This window comes from Anomaloglossus baeobatrachus, chromosome 3, assembly GCF_048569485.1.
Source record: "Anomaloglossus baeobatrachus isolate aAnoBae1 chromosome 3, aAnoBae1.hap1, whole genome shotgun sequence".
Taxonomy (NCBI): domain Eukaryota; kingdom Metazoa; phylum Chordata; class Amphibia; order Anura; family Aromobatidae; genus Anomaloglossus; species Anomaloglossus baeobatrachus.
The window spans coordinates 689,876,863-689,895,038 of NC_134355.1; the positions used below are offsets into that span (position 1 = coordinate 689,876,863).

Consider the following 18,176-nt stretch of genomic DNA (forward strand, 5'->3'; position numbering starts at 1 on the left):
CCCTCCAAACCAGACCCACCCCTGAGGAACACTAAACATGCAGGAACTAATCAACCCCCTAAACCAGACCCACCCCTAGGAACACTACATATGCAGGAACTAATCAACTCCCAAACCAGACCCCCCTCCTAGGAACACTATATATGCAAGAACTAATCACCCCCCAAACCAGACCCAACCCTAGGAACACTAAGCATGCAGGAACTAATCACCCCTCAAACCAGACTCACCCCTGAGGAACACTAAACATGCAGGAACTAATCACTCCCCAAACCAGACCCACCCCTGAGGAACACTAAACATGCAGGAACTAATCACCCCGCAAACCAGACCCCCATCCTAGGAACACTAAACATGCAAGAACGACTCAACCCCCAAACCAGACCCACCCTTTAGGAACACTAAACATGCAGGAACTAATCACCCTCCAAACCAGACCCACCCCTGAGGAACACTAAACATGCAGGAACTAATCAACCCCCTAAACCAGACCCACCCCTAGGAACACTACATATGCAGGAACTAATCAACTCCCAAACCAGACCCCCCTCCTAGGAACACTATATATGCAAGAACTAATCACCCCCCAAACCAGACCCAACCCTAGGAACACTAAGCATGCAGGAACTAATCACCCCTCAAACCAGACTCACCCCTGAGGAACACTAAACATGCAGGAACTAATCACTCCCCAAACCAGACCCACCCCTGAGGAACACTAAACATGCAGGAACTAATCACCCCCCAAACCAGACCCCCATCCTAGGAACACTAAACATGCAAGAACGACTCAACCCCCAAACCAGATCCACCCTTTAGGAACACTAAACATGCAGGAACTAATCACCCTCCAAACCAGACCCACCCCTGAGGAACACTAAACATGCAGGAACTAATCAACCCCCAAACCAGACCCCCCTCCTAGGAACACTATATATGCAAGAACTAATCACCCCCCAAACCAGACCCAACCCTAGGAACACTAAGCATGCAGGAACTAATCACCCCTCAAACCAGACTCACCCCTGAGGAACACTAAACATGCAGGAACTAATCAACTCCCAAACCAGACCCATCGCTTAGGAACACTAAACATGCAGGAACTAATCAACTCCCAAACCAGACCCATCGCTTAGGAACACTAAACATGCAGGAACTAATCAACTCCCAAACCAGACCCCCCTCCTAGGAACACTATATATGCAAGAACTAATCACCCCCCAAACCAGACCCAACCCCTAGGAACACTAAACATGCAGGAACTAATCACCCACCAAACCAGACTCACCCCTGAGGAACACTAAACATGCAGGAACTAATCACCCCCCAAACCAGACGCACCTCCTAGATAAACTAAACATGCAGGAACTAATCACTTCCCAAACCAGACCCACCCCTGAGGAACACTAAACATGCAGGAACTAATCACCCCCCAAACCAGACCCCCATCCTAGGAACACTAAACATGCAAGAACGACTCAACCCCCAAACCAGATCCACCCTTTAGGAACACTAAACATGCAGGAACTAATCACCCTCCAAACCAGACCCACCCCTGAGGAACACTAAACATGCAGGAACTAATCAACCCCCAAACCAGACTCACCCCTGAGGAACACTAAACATGCAGGAACTAATCACCCCCCAAACCAGACCCCCATCCTAGAAACACTAAACATGCAAGAACGACTCAACCCCCAAACCAGACCCACCCTTTAGGAACACTAAACATGCAGGAACTAATCACCCTCCAAACCAGACCCACCCCTAGGAACACTACATATGCAGGAACTAATCAACTCCCAAACCAGACCCCCCTCCTAGGAACACTATATATGCAAGAACTAATCACCCCCCAAACCAGACCCAACCCTAGGAACACTAAGCATGCAGGAACTAATCACCCCTCAAACCAGACTCACCCCTGAGGAACACTAAACATGCAGGAACTAATCACTCCCCAAACCAGACCCACCCCTGAGGAACACTAAACATGCAGGAACTAATCACCCCCCAAACCAGACCCCCATCCTAGGAACACTAAACATGCAAGAACGACTCAACCCCCAAACCAGACCCACCCTTTAGGAACACTAAATATGCAGGAACTAATCACCCCCCAAACCAGACCCAACCCTAGGAACACTAAACATGCAGGAACTAATAACCCCCCAAACCAGACCCACCCCTGAGGAACACTAAACATGCAGGAACTAATCAACTCCCAAACCAGACCCACCCCTGAGGAACACTACATATGCAGGAACTAATCACCCCCCAAACCAGACCCCCATCCTAGGAACACTAAACATGCAAGAACGACTCAACCCCCAAACCAGACCCACCCTTTAGGAACACTAAATATGCAGGAACTAATCACCCCCCAAACCAGACCCAACCCTAGGAACACTAAACATGCAGGAACTAATAACCCCCCAAACCAGACCCACCCCTGAGGAACACTAAACATGCAGGAACTAATCAACTCCCAAACCAGACCCACCCCTGAGGAACACTACATATGCAGGTAGCCACTTTTCTCCATTCTCCAGTGCATTTTACTCTCGGGATGTTTCCTCAGACTATATGAAGGCTCCTGGGAGTGAAGAATTCTGCAGACCTGGGGAGGAGGATGGAGCTTATTTTTAGGGCAGTGCAATGCTCTGCGGATTTGCCTGAACCTCTGGGAGTCGGGACCTCTTCCCTTTTCATTGAACTGCCAGTTTGTAATCACATCATCCATTGTTATAAAGTATAAAGACAGAAGTGTACTGGACCTGTAGCCGCGCCGTCACACACCATCCAGAGGAGGACAACGAGGAAGAGGAGCTTCATCCTGCAAATCATCAAATCAGTCTGGTAAATGGCCATTTATATCTGCAGCACAGTAAAGCCCGATATTGAGAATCTACCATCAAGTTACTACTCAGGTAAATGTCTTTTTCTTTGTTTTTGTGATGTCATCCTCCTATGGTCGTCCACACTGATGTAGAATGGTGAGGAGGTTATGGGGTATATACCATTGTAGTCATAGGGCAGGAAAATCCTAGCTGATCCCGCCCCCTTGGTATATACCCCAGCTGCTCCTCACCCCAAGTTACACTCCCTGTATAAAAAAGGAGCAATCTAAAACTCCAGGCCGCTATGGGATGTCAAAGAAAATTACAGTCAGGAAGGTAATATGAGAACAACAGGTCCCAGAATGCCCAGGCTGTAATGATATCAGAGAAAATTGCAGCCTGAAAATTATATTTCAGGGAGGTGTAGGAGAACTATAATTCCCAGCACGCCCAGGCTATGTGACAGTGATATTATAGGGAGGGTATAGAATAACTATAACTGTCTCCCACTATTCCCCGGGCTCAGAGAGCACTAACCACATGAGGAGATGCTCTGTTTCACTTTCTTTCCCAGTCTCTGCACACAAAGTCTTTCCCAGTCTCTGCACAAAAGCTCCGCCCCCTCAGGTCACATGATGATGACATCATCCCAGGTCCTTCTCCACTCATTTCCACTCCCATCACCACCTCCATGCCAGGATGGAGTTTACAAGCTGCACAGGCGCTCGGCCATGCAGCTGGAAAAGCAGTTCTGATCTGTATGTCCAAGGAGCACACTAGGGGTGTACTTACTTCCTAGATGAGATTCTAGCTAGAGTACAGTACGCATGGTATGGCAGCCATATACTGATTTGTGCAATGATAAAAAATATCTTAAAAAAACTCTGCCTCTGTGACTACGTGCCCCTGACTATGTATATGGGCGACACGACTACCAGACTCTGGGTGAGAATCAGTAATCACAAAAAACAATGAACCGAGGACCAGGACCGGTGGCCAAAAATTTCATTGGAGATAAATAAAACACAAGTAAATCGACAAAGGTGGATCAAATCAAGTTACATTAAAAAAAAGCACCTCGAATGCAAAAAAAAAATAGTTTTTACTGCAAAAACAATGGTGCACCATATCCCTATGTAGATTTCACCAGTTGAACTCGGGTGCCGACATAGAAGATCCAAAAAGCTTTTCTGGTTAAGAATTACTTCCCTCTAATTCATTTGAATTTTTTCAAAAACTTGATTTTTGATTAATAAATTGGCGCAAATGTTAATAATGCAAATTTTGTAATTGTTCAGAAACTTCACATGGCGGGAGAAGATAAAGGCAGAGAGGACCCCGCTGACTATAAGAGCCTATACTCTACAAGAAAGAGAGGATCCCACTGACCATAAGAGCTTACACTCTACAGAAGAAAGAGAGAGGATCCCGCTGACCATAAGAGCTTACACTCTACAGGAGAGAGAGAGAGAGGACCCCACTGACCATAAGATCTTACACTCTACAGGAGAGAGAGAGAGGACCCCACTGACCATAACAGCTTACACTCTACAGGAGAGACAGGACCCTGCTGACTATAGGACCCCGCTGACCATAAGAGCTTTCACTGTACAGGAGAGAGAGAGGACCCTGTTGAGTATAAGAGCTTTCATTCTACAGGAAAGAGAGGACCCCACTGACCAAAAGAGCTTACAGTCTACAGGAGAGGAAGAGAGGATTCCACTGATCATAAGAACTTACACTCTACAGGTGAGAGAGAGGAAGACGATGCTGCTGACCATAAAAGCTTACATTCTACAGGGGAGAAAGAGGACCCTGCTGACTAAAAAAGCTTACATTCTATAGGAGAGAGAGGGAGAGGACTCCACTGACCATAAGAGCTTACACTCTACAAGGGAGAGAGGGATAGGTCCCTGCTGATCATAAGATCTTACATTCTACAGGAGAGAGAGGACTATGCTGTCTATAAGAGCTTATACTCTAGAGGAGAGGGAGAGAGGACCCCACTGACCACAAGAGCTTACACTCTATAAGAGAGAGAGAGGGAGAGGTCCCTGCTGATCATAAGAGCTTACATTCGACAGGAGACAGAGAAAGAAGACTCCACTGATCATAAGAATTTACACTCTACAGGAGAGAGAGGACCCCACTGATCATAAGAGCTTTCATTCTACAGGAGAGAGAGAGAGAGGAGGGGGGGGAGAAAGAAAGAGAGGACCCTGCTGACCATATGAGCTTACACTCTACAGAAGAGAAGAGGGGAGAGGACCCCGCTGACAATAAGAGCTTACACTCTACAGGAGAGAGAAAGTAGCTACTGATTAATATTACCAGTTCCAATTAAAGGAGCTGTCCAATATTAAATTGTCTGTGATCAACTGGCCAATGGTGGTATTAAAATCTAAAAAAAAAGACAGAAAAAAATAATTACCTAACGGGCCGGGCTCTTTGCACAGCTGTGCTGCCGGTATCCCCCCGCCAGTCTCTCCTTGGGATATCGGTTGCGTTGTAGAGGAATAAGTAATAAATATGAACGTTCATGTGACATTCTGCCGCTGTTCATTGTTGCTCGCTCTGTGCCTGCTGTTCACTGTTCCCCGCTCTGTGCCTGCTGTTCACTGTCGCCCGCTCTGTGCCTACTGTTCACTGTTGCCCGCTCTGTGCCCACTGTTCACTGTTGCCCGCTCTGTGCCTGCTGTTCACTGTTGTCCGCTCTGTACCTGCTGTTCACTGTCTCCTGCTCTGTGCCCGCTGTTCACTGTCGTCCACTCTGTGCCTGCAGTTCACTGTCTCCTGCTCTGTGCCCGCTGTTCACTGTCGCCCGCTCTGTGCCTGCTGTTCACTGTTCCCCGCTCTGTGCCTGCTGTTCACTGTCTCCTGCTCTGTGCCCGCTGTTCACTGTCGCCCGCTCTGTGCCTGCTGTTCACTGTCCCCCACTCTGTGCTTGCTTTTTACTGGCGTCCGCTCTGTGCCTGCTGTTCACTGTCTCCTGCTCTGTGCCCGCTGTTCACTGTCGTCCGCTCTGTGCCTGCTGTTCACTGTCTCCTGCTCTGTGCCCGCTGTTCACTGTCGTCCGCTCTGTGCCTGCTGTTCACTGTCGCCCGCTCTGTGTCTGCTGCTCACTGTCGCCCGCTCTGTGCCTGCTGTCCACTGTCGCCTGCTCTGTGCCTGCTGTTCACTGTTGACGGCTCTGTGCCTAGTGTTCACTGTCACCCGCTCTGTGCCTCCTGTTCACTGTCGCCCGCTCTGTGCCTGCTGTTCACTGTCGCCCGCTCTGTGCCTGCTGTTCACTGTTGCCCGCTCTGTGCCTGCTGTTCACTGTCGCCCGCTCTGTGCCTGCTGTTCATTGTCGCCCGCTCTGTGCTTGCTGTTCACTGTCGCCCGCTCTGTGCTTGCTGTTCACTATTGCCGGCTCTGTGCCCGCTTTTCACTGTCACCCGCTCTGTGCCCGCTGTTCACTGTCGTCCGCTCTGTGCCCGCTGTTCACTGTCGTCCGCTCTGTGCCTGCTGTTCACTGTCTCCTGCTCTGTGCCCGCTGTTCACTGTCGCCCGCTCTGTGCCTGCTGTTCACTGTCCCCCACTCTGTGCTTGCTTTTTACTGGCGTCCGCTCTGTGCCTGCTGTTCACTGTCTCCTGCTCTGTGCCCGCTGTTCACTGTCGTCCGCTCTGTGCCTGCTGTTCACTGTCTCCTGCTCTGTGCCCGCTGTTCACTGTCGTCCGCTCTGTGCCTGCTGTTCACTGTCGCCCGCTCTGTGTCTGCTGCTCACTGTCGCCCGCTCTGTGCCTGCTGTCCACTGTCGCCTGCTCTGTGCCTGCTGTTCACTGTTGACGGCTCTGTGCCTAGTGTTCACTGTCACCCGCTCTGTGCCTCCTGTTCACTGTCGCCCGCTCTGTGCCTGCTGTTCACTGTCGCCCGCTCTGTGCCTGCTGTTCACTGTTGCCCGCTCTGTGCCTGCTGTTCACTGTCGCCCGCTCTGTGCCTGCTGTTCATTGTCGCCCGCTCTGTGCTTGCTGTTCACTGTCGCCCGCTCTGTGCTTGCTGTTCACTATTGCCGGCTCTGTGCCCGCTTTTCACTGTCACCCGCTCTGTGCCCGCTGTTCACTGTCGTCCGCTCTGTGCCCGCTGTTCACTGTCGTCCGCTCTGTGCCTGCTGTTCACTGTCTCCTGCTCTGTGCCCGCTGTTCACTGTCGCCCGCTCTGTGCCTGCTGTTCACTGTCCCCCACTCTGTGCTTGCTTTTTACTGTCGCCCGCTCTGTGCCCGCTGTTCACTGTCACCCACTCTATGCCCGCTGTTCACTGTCGCTCGCTCTGTGCCTGCTGTTCACTGTCGCCCGCTCTGTGCCTGCTGTTCACTGTCGCCCGCTCTATGCCTGCTGCTCACTGTCGCCCGCTCTGTGCCTGCTGTCCACTGTCGCCTGCTCTGTGCCTGCTGTTCACTGTTGACGGCTCTGTGCCTAGTGTTCACTGTCACCCGCTCTGTGCCTCCTGTTCACTGTCGCCCGCTCTGTGCCTGCTGTTCACTGTCGCCCGCTCTGTGCCTGCTGTTCACTGTTGCCCGCTCTGTGCCTGCTGTTCACTGTCGCCCGCTCTGTGCCTGCTGTTCATTGTCGCCCGCTCTGTGCTTGCTGTTCACTGTCGCCCGCTCTGTGCTTGCTGTTCACTATTGCCGGCTCTGTGCCCGCTTTTCACTGTCACCCGCTCTGTGCCCGCTGTTCACTGTCGTCCGCTCTGTGCCCGCTGTTCACTGTCGTCCGCTCTGTGCCTGCTGTTCACTGTCTCCTGCTCTGTGCCCGCTGTTCACTGTCGCCCGCTCTGTGCCTGCTGTTCACTGTCCCCCACTCTGTGCTTGCTTTTTACTGTCGCCCGCTCTGTGCCCGCTGTTCACTGTCACCCACTCTATGCCCGCTGTTCACTGTCGCTCGCTCTGTGCCTGCTGTTCACTGTCGCCCGCTCTGTGCCTGCTGTTCACTGTCGCCCGCTCTATGCCTGCTGCTCACTGTCGCCCGCTCTGTGCCTGCTGTCCACTGTCGCCTGCTCTGTGCCTGCTGTTCACTGTTGACGGCTCTGTGCCTAGTGTTCACTGTCACCCGCTCTGTGCCTCCTGTTCACTGTCGCCCGCTCTGTGCCTGCTGTTCACTGTCGCCCGCTCTGTGCTTGCTGTTCACTGTTGCCCGCTCTGTGCCTGCTGTTCACTGTCGCCCGCTCTGTGCCTGCTGTTCACTGTCGCCCGCTCTGTGCTTGCTGTTCACTGTCGCCCGCTCTGTGCTTGCTGTTCACTATTGCCGGCTCTGTGCCCGCTTTTCACTGTCACCCGCTCTGTGCCTGCTGTTCACTGTCCCCCACTCTGTGCTTGCTTTTTACTGTCGCCCGCTCTGTGCCTGCTGTTGACTGTCGCCCGCTTTGTGCCTGCTGTTCACTGTCTCCCACTCTGTGCCCGCTGTTCACTTTCGCCTGCTCTGTGCCTGCTGTTCACTGTCGCCCGCTCTGCGCCTGCTGTTCATTGTCGCCCGCTCTGTGCCTGCTGTTCACTGTCGCCTGCTCTGTGCCTGCTGTTCACCGTTGCCCGCTCTGTGCCTGCTGTTCACTGTCTCCCGCTCTGTGCCCGCTGTTCACTTTCGCCCGCTCTGTGCCTGCTGTTCACTGTCGCCCGCTCTGTGCCTGGTGTTCACTGTCACCCACTCTGTGCCTGCTGTTCACTGTCGCCCGCTCTGTGCCTGCTGTTCTCTGTCTCCCGCTCTGTGCCCGCTGTTCACTGCCGCCCGCTCTGTGCCTGCTGTTCACTGTCACCCGCTCTTTGCCCGCTGTTCACTGTCGCCCGCTCTGTGCCTGCTGTTCACTGTCGCCCGCTCTGTGCCTGCTGTTCACTGTCGCCTGCTCTGTGCCTGCTGCTCACTGTCGCCCGCTCTGTGCCTGCTGTCCACTGTCGCCTGCTCTGTGCCTGCTGTTCACTGTTGACGGCTCTGTGCCTAGTGTTCACTGTCACCCGCTCTGTGCCTCCTGTTCACTGTCGTCCGCTCTGTGCCTGCTGTTCACTGTCGCCCGCTCTGTGCCTGCTGTTCACTGTTGCCCGCTCTGTGCCTTCTGTTCACTGTCGCCCGCTCTGTGCCTGCTGTTCACTTTCACCCGCTCTGTGCTTGCTGTTCACTGTCGCCCGCTCTGTGCTTGCTGTTCACTATTGCCGGCTCTGTGCCCGCTTTTCACTGTCACCCGCTCTGTGCCTGCTGTTCACTGTCCCCCACTCTGTGCTTGCTTTTTTCTGTCGCGCGCTCTGTGCCTGCTGTTGACTGTCGCCCACTTTGTGCCTGCTGTTCACTGTCTCCCACTCTGTGCCCGCTGTTCACTTTCACCTTGTCTGTGCCTGCTGTTCACTGTCGCCCGCTCTGCGCCTGCTGTTCACTGTCGCTCGCTCTGTGCCTGCTGTTCACTGTCGCCCGCTCTGTGCCTGCTGTTCACCGTCGCCCGCTCTATGCCTGCTGTTCACTGTCTCCCGCTCTGTGCCCGCTGTTCACTTTCGCCCGCTCTGTGCCTGCTGTTCACTGTCGCCCGCTCTGTGCCTACTGTTCACTGTCGCCCGCTCTGTGCCTGCTGTTCACTGTCGCCCGCTCTGTGCCTGCTGTTCTCTGTCTCCCGCTCTGTGCCCGCTGTTCACTGCCGCCCGCTTTGTGCCTGCTGTTCACTGTCGCCCGCTCTTTGCCCGCTGTTCACTGTCGCCCGCTCTGTGCCTGCTGTTCACTGTTCCCCGCTCTGTGCCTGCTGTTCACTGTCGCCCGCTCTGTGCCTACTGTTCACTGTTGCCCGCTCTGTGCCTGCTGTTCACTGTCACCCGCTCTGTGCCTGCTGTTCACTGTCTCCTGCTCTGTGCCCGCTGTTTACTGTCGCCCGCTCTGTGCCCGCTGTTCACTGTCGCCCGCTCTGTGCCTGCTGTTCACTGTCGCTCGCTCTGTGCCTGCTGTTCACTGTCGCCTGCTCTGTGCCCGCTGTTCACTGTCGCCCACTCTGTGCTTGCTGTTTACTGTCGCCCGCTCTGTGCCTGCTGTTCACTGTCGCCTGCTCTGTGCCTACTGTTCACTGTCACCCGCTCTATGCCTGCTGTTCACTATTGCCCGCTCTGTGCCTGCTGTTCACTGTCTCCCACTCTGTGCCTGCTGTTTACTGTCGCCCGCTCTGTGCCTGCTGTTCACTGTCACCCGCTCTGTGCCTGCTGTTCACTGTCGCCTGCATTGTGCCTGCTGTTCACTGTCGCCTTCTCTGTGCCTGCTGTTCACTGTCGCCTTCTCTGTGCCTGCTGTTCACTGTCGCCCGCTTTGTGCCTGCTGTTCACTGTCGCCTGCTCTGTGCCTGCTGTTCACTGTCACCCGCTCTGTGCTTGCTGTTCACTGTCACGAAGCCAAATGGAGCGAGACCCAACTGGCAATTATGTATCGAGACCGATGTTCGGATCACTTTACCAGAAATAATGCGACTTACCACACATGATACTACAAGGAGCCCTATATACACATAGGACAGGTGGAAAGAGGGAAGTTCTCTTACTACAGACGTATTTCACTTTCCTTTCACAGTTTTAATCATGAACACCTTTATGTGATAAGGAGATAAAAGAAGTTACAGAATTCACCACCGAGGAAAGCGTGATCTGATATTTGTAAACACGCAATAAACGGTCTTCAGATATCGAGATATTACTGCACACGCTGAGAAGATCACGCGGCAAAACAGCAAAAGCACAGAATATAATCTGTAACATTAATAGGACGCTGCTTGAAATAAATGGCTCTATAAGCAAAAAAATAAAGGGATATCTATTAATTCACACCACAAAACTTCATTAACATAAAAGTTCTTATTACTAGTTCATAAGGGCTAATGCATCTGTTGGTTGGAGGTGCGATGCCCCGGCCGGGGGCTATCATTTGAACATACGTATACAAATATGTCTTGATAGGTTTTTCTGAAATATTTCCACCACTGAGTGTATGTCCACATCTAAGGTGCATGGAAAGACATTACATGAACTATTATATACCCATGTGTTAAGTACTTTTAACTATCAATATATTATTACCATATTTGAGAAAAATCTGTTCTGGGTATTACAGGCTCCGCTCCCTTCTCCTGGGTCCGCTGCCCTCTGTTGGGCTCCACGTTGTGTTTTGTAGGTTGCTCAGTGGGGATCAAAACCATCATCTCCCTAGACCTATTTAATCCCCAGTGACACATTCCTGAGTTTTAGGATTGTGTCTCAGCACCGCTATGTTTGTTGTGCTCCACCTTCTCTGTATACTGTGTCTTGCCTCCAGCCCTGCTGGGTTCCACTTCATTCATCCTGCTGCTCCCGAGGCTCCAGAGTGTGACACGTCTTCGCTACCATGTGCATTCCAGCTTGCTGCATCATCCTGGGTCTGTGTGCCCAATCAGACCTGGGACTAACATTTTCCTTGGTTATTTTGCTGTAATTATGTTATGAGGTTGGTTGTGCTGTCATATTTATGCAATCATCATTGTTCTTTTACTGTATTTATGTTATGATCTTGGTTCTGGTGCTGTAGTTATATTATGAGCTTGGCTATGGGCCTGTATTTACATTATGTGTTTGGTTATGGTGCTGTATTTATGTCTTCATCATTGTTCTTTTACTGTATTTATGTTATGATCTTGGTTCTGGTGCTGTAGTTATATTATGAGCTTGGCTATGGGCCTGTATTTACATTATGTGTTTGGTTATGGTGCTGTATTTATGTCTTCATCATTGTTCTTTTACTGTATTTTTGATATGACCTTGGTTTTGGTGCTGTATTTATGTGTTAGGTCCCCACCGGAGTCCGCTCCAGCAACTTCTACTTCGATCACCAGGTGACATTGTGTTCCTGCTGTGGATAGTGCTGTTAATGGGAGAGGAGTTGATATTTATTTATTTAGTTATGTGTCTGACCGTCAGTCTGACTGGGTGGAATATATGCCGCTAGCTGAGTTCGCTATCAATAATCAGTATCAGGAATCCATCCAGACTACCCCCTTTTTCTGCAATTTAGGGTTGCATCCACGTTTTGGTTCTTTTTCTTCCGCTGTGGTGGATACTCCTGAGGCTGACTCAACTGTGGACAAATTAAAGGCTATCTGGTCTGAGGTGAAAGAGAACTTGAAGAAGGCAAAGGTTGGTCAAGCCTCCTCTGCTAATAGGAGACGTTCCAAGGGCCCTAGCCTTTGAGTTGGGGACAAGGTATGGTTATCCACACGGAATATTAAACTCAAGGTCCGTCCTGCTAAGCTTGGTCCGAGATTTATTGGACCTTACGAGATAATCGAGGTAATTAATCCCACAGCTTTCCGCCTGCAACTCCCCCCATCCTTAAAGATATCGAATGTGTTCCATCAGTCCCTCCTCAAGTTATATCGTGTCCCCATTCACCCAGTCAGTGATCCTCCTCCTCCTGTTTTGGTTGAAGGTAACTTGGAGTATGAGGTGCAGGGAATACTTGATTCCCGTAATGTCAGAGGGGCGGTACAGTATTTGGGCATCGGAGGGGTTACGGCCCTGAGGAGAGGTCATGGGTCCCTGCGAGCGATATTCATGCTAAGGGTCTGGTCCGGCGGTTTCACCTCCAATTTCCTGGGAAGCCGGGTTTTGAGGGTCCGGAGGTCCCTCGTGGAGGGGGGGTACTGTTACGTCACCACCGGAGTCTGCTCCAGTGACTTCTGCTCCGATCGCCAGGCGACGTCGTGTTCCTGCCATGGATAGTGCTGGTACTGGGAGAGGAGTTGATGCCAGCGGCGCTGGTGGGTGCAGGCTCCGCTCATTCACTGGGCTGGGTTTCCTTGGGATCTGCAGTACCACTGGCTGACTGTGGGTGACGTGTGTCTTCCAGCTGAGGTTGCCATCATTCAGCTGCAGCCAATGGGAAGATACCACACCTTTCTTATTTCCCCTCCTGTCTGCTGACCACTGCCTGAGATAGTTCTGCATTCCTGGTTCCTGTCCCGCCATATTCTGTTTAGTGATTTTGGTGTTCTGACGTCTGCTTGTTTCCTGAATCCTGACTACCCTTCTGTCTGTTGTTTATGTACCTCGCTGCCCGATCCGTATTTGTCCTCTGCTTTCTTTTCGGATTACATCCTTGCCTTCCGATTCTGTCCCTGTTTTGCATTTCCCGGTTCGACCCTGCCTGACTATTACTCTCATCGGACTGCAGCCTTCAACTGGTAGTGATCACCTTGGGCCCTGTGTAATTCCAAATCCCTGTATAGGGGTTAGAGGGTTTCAGGGTTCTAGGAATCCTGCTTGGTGAGTGGCTTCCCTCTAGCCTGTGCATTACAGCCCATCTGAGTTTGTGGATCCAGGCAGGTGTTACTTTATGTTATGAACTTGGTCCTGGTGCCATAATTTTGTCATTATTGCTCTTGTGCTGTATTCACGTTATGAGCTTGGTTCTGGTGCTTTATTCATATTGTGTTCTATGTTCTGATGCTCTATGTTATGACCTTGGTTGTGGTGCTGTATTTATGTTATGATCTTGGTTCCAGTACTATATATATATATATATATATATATATATATATATATATATATATATATATATATATATCATGAACTTGGCTCTGGGTCTGTACATAAATTATGTGCTTGGTTCTGTTGTTGTATTTATGTCCTCATTATTGTTCTTGTTCTGTATTTATGTTATAACCTTGGTTCTAGTGTTGTATTTATGTTATGAATTTGTTCCTGATGCCATATTTATGTCATCCTCATTGTTGGTGAGCTGTATGTATGTTATGAGCTAGGTTCTGGTGCTGTATTTATGTTATGATCTTAGTTCTAGTACTGTATTTATGTTATGAGCTCGGCTCTGGGTCTGTACTTACATTATGTGTTTGGTTCTAGTGCTGTATTTATGTCTTCATCATTAATCTTGTACTGTGTTTATGTTATAACTTGCTTGGTTCTGGTGCTGTATTTATGTTATTAATTTGAACCTGGTGCTATATTTATGTCATCATCATTGTTCTTGTGCTGTATTTATGTTATGAGCTTGATTCTGGTGCTTTATTCATATTGTGTTCTATGTTCTGATGCTTTATGTTATGACCTTGGTTCTGGTGCTGTATTATGAGCTTGGCTATGGGTTTGTATTTACATTATGTGTTTGGTTCTGCTGCTGTATTTATGCTATCAGCTGGATTATAGTACTGTATTTATGTTATTTCATTGCAATCTATTATACACTTGTACTTATATTTTTCTTTATCTGTGCAATGCCTGTACGTTCATATGTATGTGTGTCCATATAATACAAAACAAACATTATTTCTTAATATAGCTGCATGTGACATCTAGCATGTATATGTACACCATGTTCCAAATTATTATGCAAATTATATTTTTCTGTGATTTTCCTAAATGGTCGGTGCAGATGACAGTCAGTCTAATAGAAGTCAACACCCGTTAGAGTATACATGAAATTTTATTGAAGAAACCTCCCAATGATAACAGTATAATTTTCCTGTTCCAAATTATTAGGTCCAGTAGAGTCTCTAAACATTTTATATGTTTTAAAGAACTGAAAATGCTCATTTGTGGAATTTGCAGCATTAGGAGGTCACATTCACTGAAATAAAAAGCTATTTAAATCCAAAACCTCCCAACAGGCCAAGTTACATGTTAACATAGGAACCCTTCTTTGATATCACCTTCACAATTCTTACATCCATTGAACTTGAGAGTTTTTGGAGAGTTTCTGCTTGAATTTCTTCTCATGATGTCAGAATCGCCTCCCAGAGCTGCTGATTTGATGTGAACTGCCTCCCACCTTCATAGATCTTTTGCTTGATGATACTCCAAAGGTTCTCCATAGGGTTGAGGTCAGGGGAAGATGGTGTCCACACCATGAGTTTATAGGGTGCTTTACACGCTGCGACATCGCTAATGATATATCGTCGGGGTCACGGTGTTTGTGACGCACATCCGGCCTCATTAGCGATGTCGCAGCCTGTGACAGCTAGGAGTGACGATCAACAATCGCGAAAACGGCAAAAATCGTTGATCGTTGACAGGTCGCTCCAAATCATAATGTCGTTGGTATTTCATTCTGCAGGTTGTTCATCGTTCCTGCGGCATCACACATCGCTGTGTGTGACACCGCAGGAACGACGAACATCATCCTACCTGTGTCCACCGGCAATGAGGAAGGAAGAAGGTGGGCGGCATGTTCCGGCCGCTCATCTCCGGCCCTCCTCTTCTATTGGGCAGCCACTTAGTGACGCCGCTGTGACACCGAACGAACCTCCCCATTGAAGGAGAGATTGTTCGGCGGCCAATGTGACGTCGCTGAACAGGTATGTGCGTGTGACGCTGCCGTAGCGATATTGTTCACTACGGCAGCGATCACCGCATGTCGCACGTACGATGGGGGCGGGTGCTATCGCTCGCGACATTGCTAGCAATCGCTAGCGATGTCGCAGCGTGTAGAGCACCCTTATCTCCTTTTATGCCCATAGCAGTCAATGACACAGAGGTATTCTTTGCAGTATGAGATGGTGCATTGTCATACATGAAGATGATTTTGCTCGGGAAGGCCCATTTCTTCTTTTTGAACTATGGCACGATGTTTTCAGTCAGGAACTCTATATATTTTGTGTCGCGGGCAGAGGGGACGCGCTCAGGTCCGGGGCTTCTGCTGCTGCTGCTCGGTGGCTCGAGCGGTGGGCCGGATCCGGGGACTCGAGCAGCGCTCCTCACCTGTGAGTGAAAAGGGATGGTTTGTTTGGGGAGAGAGTTCGTGGCGCCATCCCACGGGACGTGGTGATGATGGCACCACCGCTGCTGGTGACGGGGATCCCGGGAGAGATGGTAGGGAGCAGCGAGGATGTTGTCCCCTCCGTGGGTAGGGGGTTGGTGATCCCGGGGCCTGGTGGTGTAACGGGAGGCTGGATGGCTGGTGTGCAGGGTTGCAGGGATAGCGTTGCGCGGTGCCGGACGGCACTGGTGTACTCACTCAGACAATCAATGACAGAGTCTCTGGTAAAACAAAACGGCCGGATGGACGGGTCCCGCATCCGGCTGCAGTGTTGTTGTGCTCTCCCCGGACGGCTGATGGTGGCTGTCTTTCCCTGAACCTTTTAGAATGTTCTGACTCCTGTGGTTGCCCACTGGTAGTCCGCTCCCCGGCGTATAGGTGCCGTAGGAGCCCGTTTTGCCCGCAGGTGCTGGCCCTTGGATCTCTAGCCTGTGGCGGTGGCTGTATATCCTCTCGGTGTGGACTGTTGCCTTCTGTCGGGTCTTGTTGGGAAACCCATGGGGTTCCTGTCACAGTCGGATTTGACTATTGTCGGCGGCTCCAAGCCTGGTCGGGGTCCGATGGCCCTGCCCGTGTGCTTAGCTTCACTCCGCTCCCCGGTTCGGTACCGGTGGGCCACCGCCCAGCTCTGGTCCTACGGCTCTGCAGAGTTCCACTAACTCCTGCAGATGGCCACCACCATCTGCCAACCTTGCTGTCAGTGCCTGGGCTCTGACCCAGACACTTGCAGTTCGTGTCCTCCTACTTTCACCTCCAAACTCTATCTACTGCTTTTCCCGCCTCCAGGCCTGTAAACTCCTCGATCGGTGGGGCCAACTGCCTGGCTCCGCCCCACCTGGTGTGGACATCAGACCCTGGAGGGAGGCAACAAGGGTTTTTGGTTGACTGTTATAACTGTCTAGGGTGGGGAGGGGGGGGGGGGGGGTTTGTTGGTATGTATGTGACTACCTGGCTAGTCCAGGGCGTCACATTTGCAGAGGCCATTTTCACACCTTCAGGAACCCGAAAGGGGCCTTCCAGATGTTTCCCCATGATTCCGGCTCAAAACATGACTCCTCCACCTCCTTGCTGACATCGCAGCCTTGTTGGGACATGGTGGCCAGCCACCAACCATCCACTACTCCATCCATCTGGACCATCCAGGGTTGCTCTACACTCATCAGTAAACAAGACTGTTTGAACATTAGTTTTCATGTATGTCTGGGCCCACTGCAACCATTTCTGCTTGTGAGCACTGGTTAGGGGGTGGCCGAATAGTAGGTTTATGCACCACAGCAAGCCTTTGAAATATCCTACACCTTGAGGTTCGAGGGAATCCAGAATCACCAGCGGCTTCAAATATCTGTTTGCTGGTTTGTAATGGCTTTTTAGCAGCCACTCTCTTAATGCGATGGACTTGCCTGGCAGAAACCTTCCTCATTCTGCCTTTATCTGCACAAACACGTATGTAATCAGAATCAGCCACAGATCCCTTCACAGTACGATGATCACGCTTAAGTTTTCATGAAATATCCAATGTTTTCATCCCTTGTCCCAGGCATTGCACTGTTTGATGCTTTTCGGCAGCAGAGAGATATTTTTTCTTTCCCATGTTACTTGAAAACTGTGGCTGCTTAATATTGTGGAACATCCAGTTTTCCTTTTATTGGCCCTCACCTGGCAAACTAATTATCACAGGTATCTGAGATTGATTTCAGTGATCCAAAGAACCTGAGACACAAAACCATCAATGAGATTCATTATTAATCGCTAGTACACTTAAATCCAATTTGCATAATAACTTGGAACATAGTGTTAGTATGTGTATATATGCATATGGAATATGTGTATATATGTAATTGTTAACATTAGGCAAAAGAATATAATAAGGAGCTCTGTTTCTGCTTCATCGACTACAGCAAAGCCTTGGACTGTGCTGATCACCATAAATTTGCACCATCACCGGGCTGGTACCAGGGACGACGGGGTACATGCGCCCTACGTCAGGGAGTACCTTCAGGCAACCTGACAATTTACCCGACGAGGACGGAGCCTTCAAGATCCGCTCTCCACCCGCTCCAAAATCGGGGTACTAGCGCAACGAGGGGGACAGGACTTTCCACTGAAACGGTCCAGAAAATCCCAAGCGTGAACCCTGAGAGCAAGCTCCCACACTTAGCCATAGTGGAGAATGGGACCCGACAAGTTCCACACTACCGGGACCAACAGAGAATTAAACTTAGTGCCAGGAGGCAGGTCACGGATCACCAGGCAGCACCATTGGGGACGGGACGCGAACTAGCTCCCCTCAGCGGCAGCGGTATCCAGAACTTCGGTTTATCTAGTTGTCGGTGACAGCTGTATGGACTGAGTGAGTACGAGAGTGACCCCTTCACTCCCCACGGCACTCCCCAACTACCATCACCAAGTCCCGGGGCCTCCCCTACCCGTGGAGGTTTCTAACACCTGGCTGCCCCATTCTATCGCCCCCGGGTACTCCCAGCTGCAGCGGTGGTACTCCTAATTACCACACCCCACGGGTGGCGTCACGAACTCTAATATAA

The 18,176-nt window shown here is 50.5% G+C and overlaps 1 pseudogene; it reads right to left on the reverse strand.

Annotated features, from left to right (window-relative positions):
* The window catches only part of LOC142297448 (fucolectin-like), a 37,138-nt pseudogene extending 20,085 nt beyond the window's left edge, over positions 1–17,053 (reverse strand).
* Between the last annotated feature and the right edge of the window lie 1,123 nt (positions 17,054–18,176).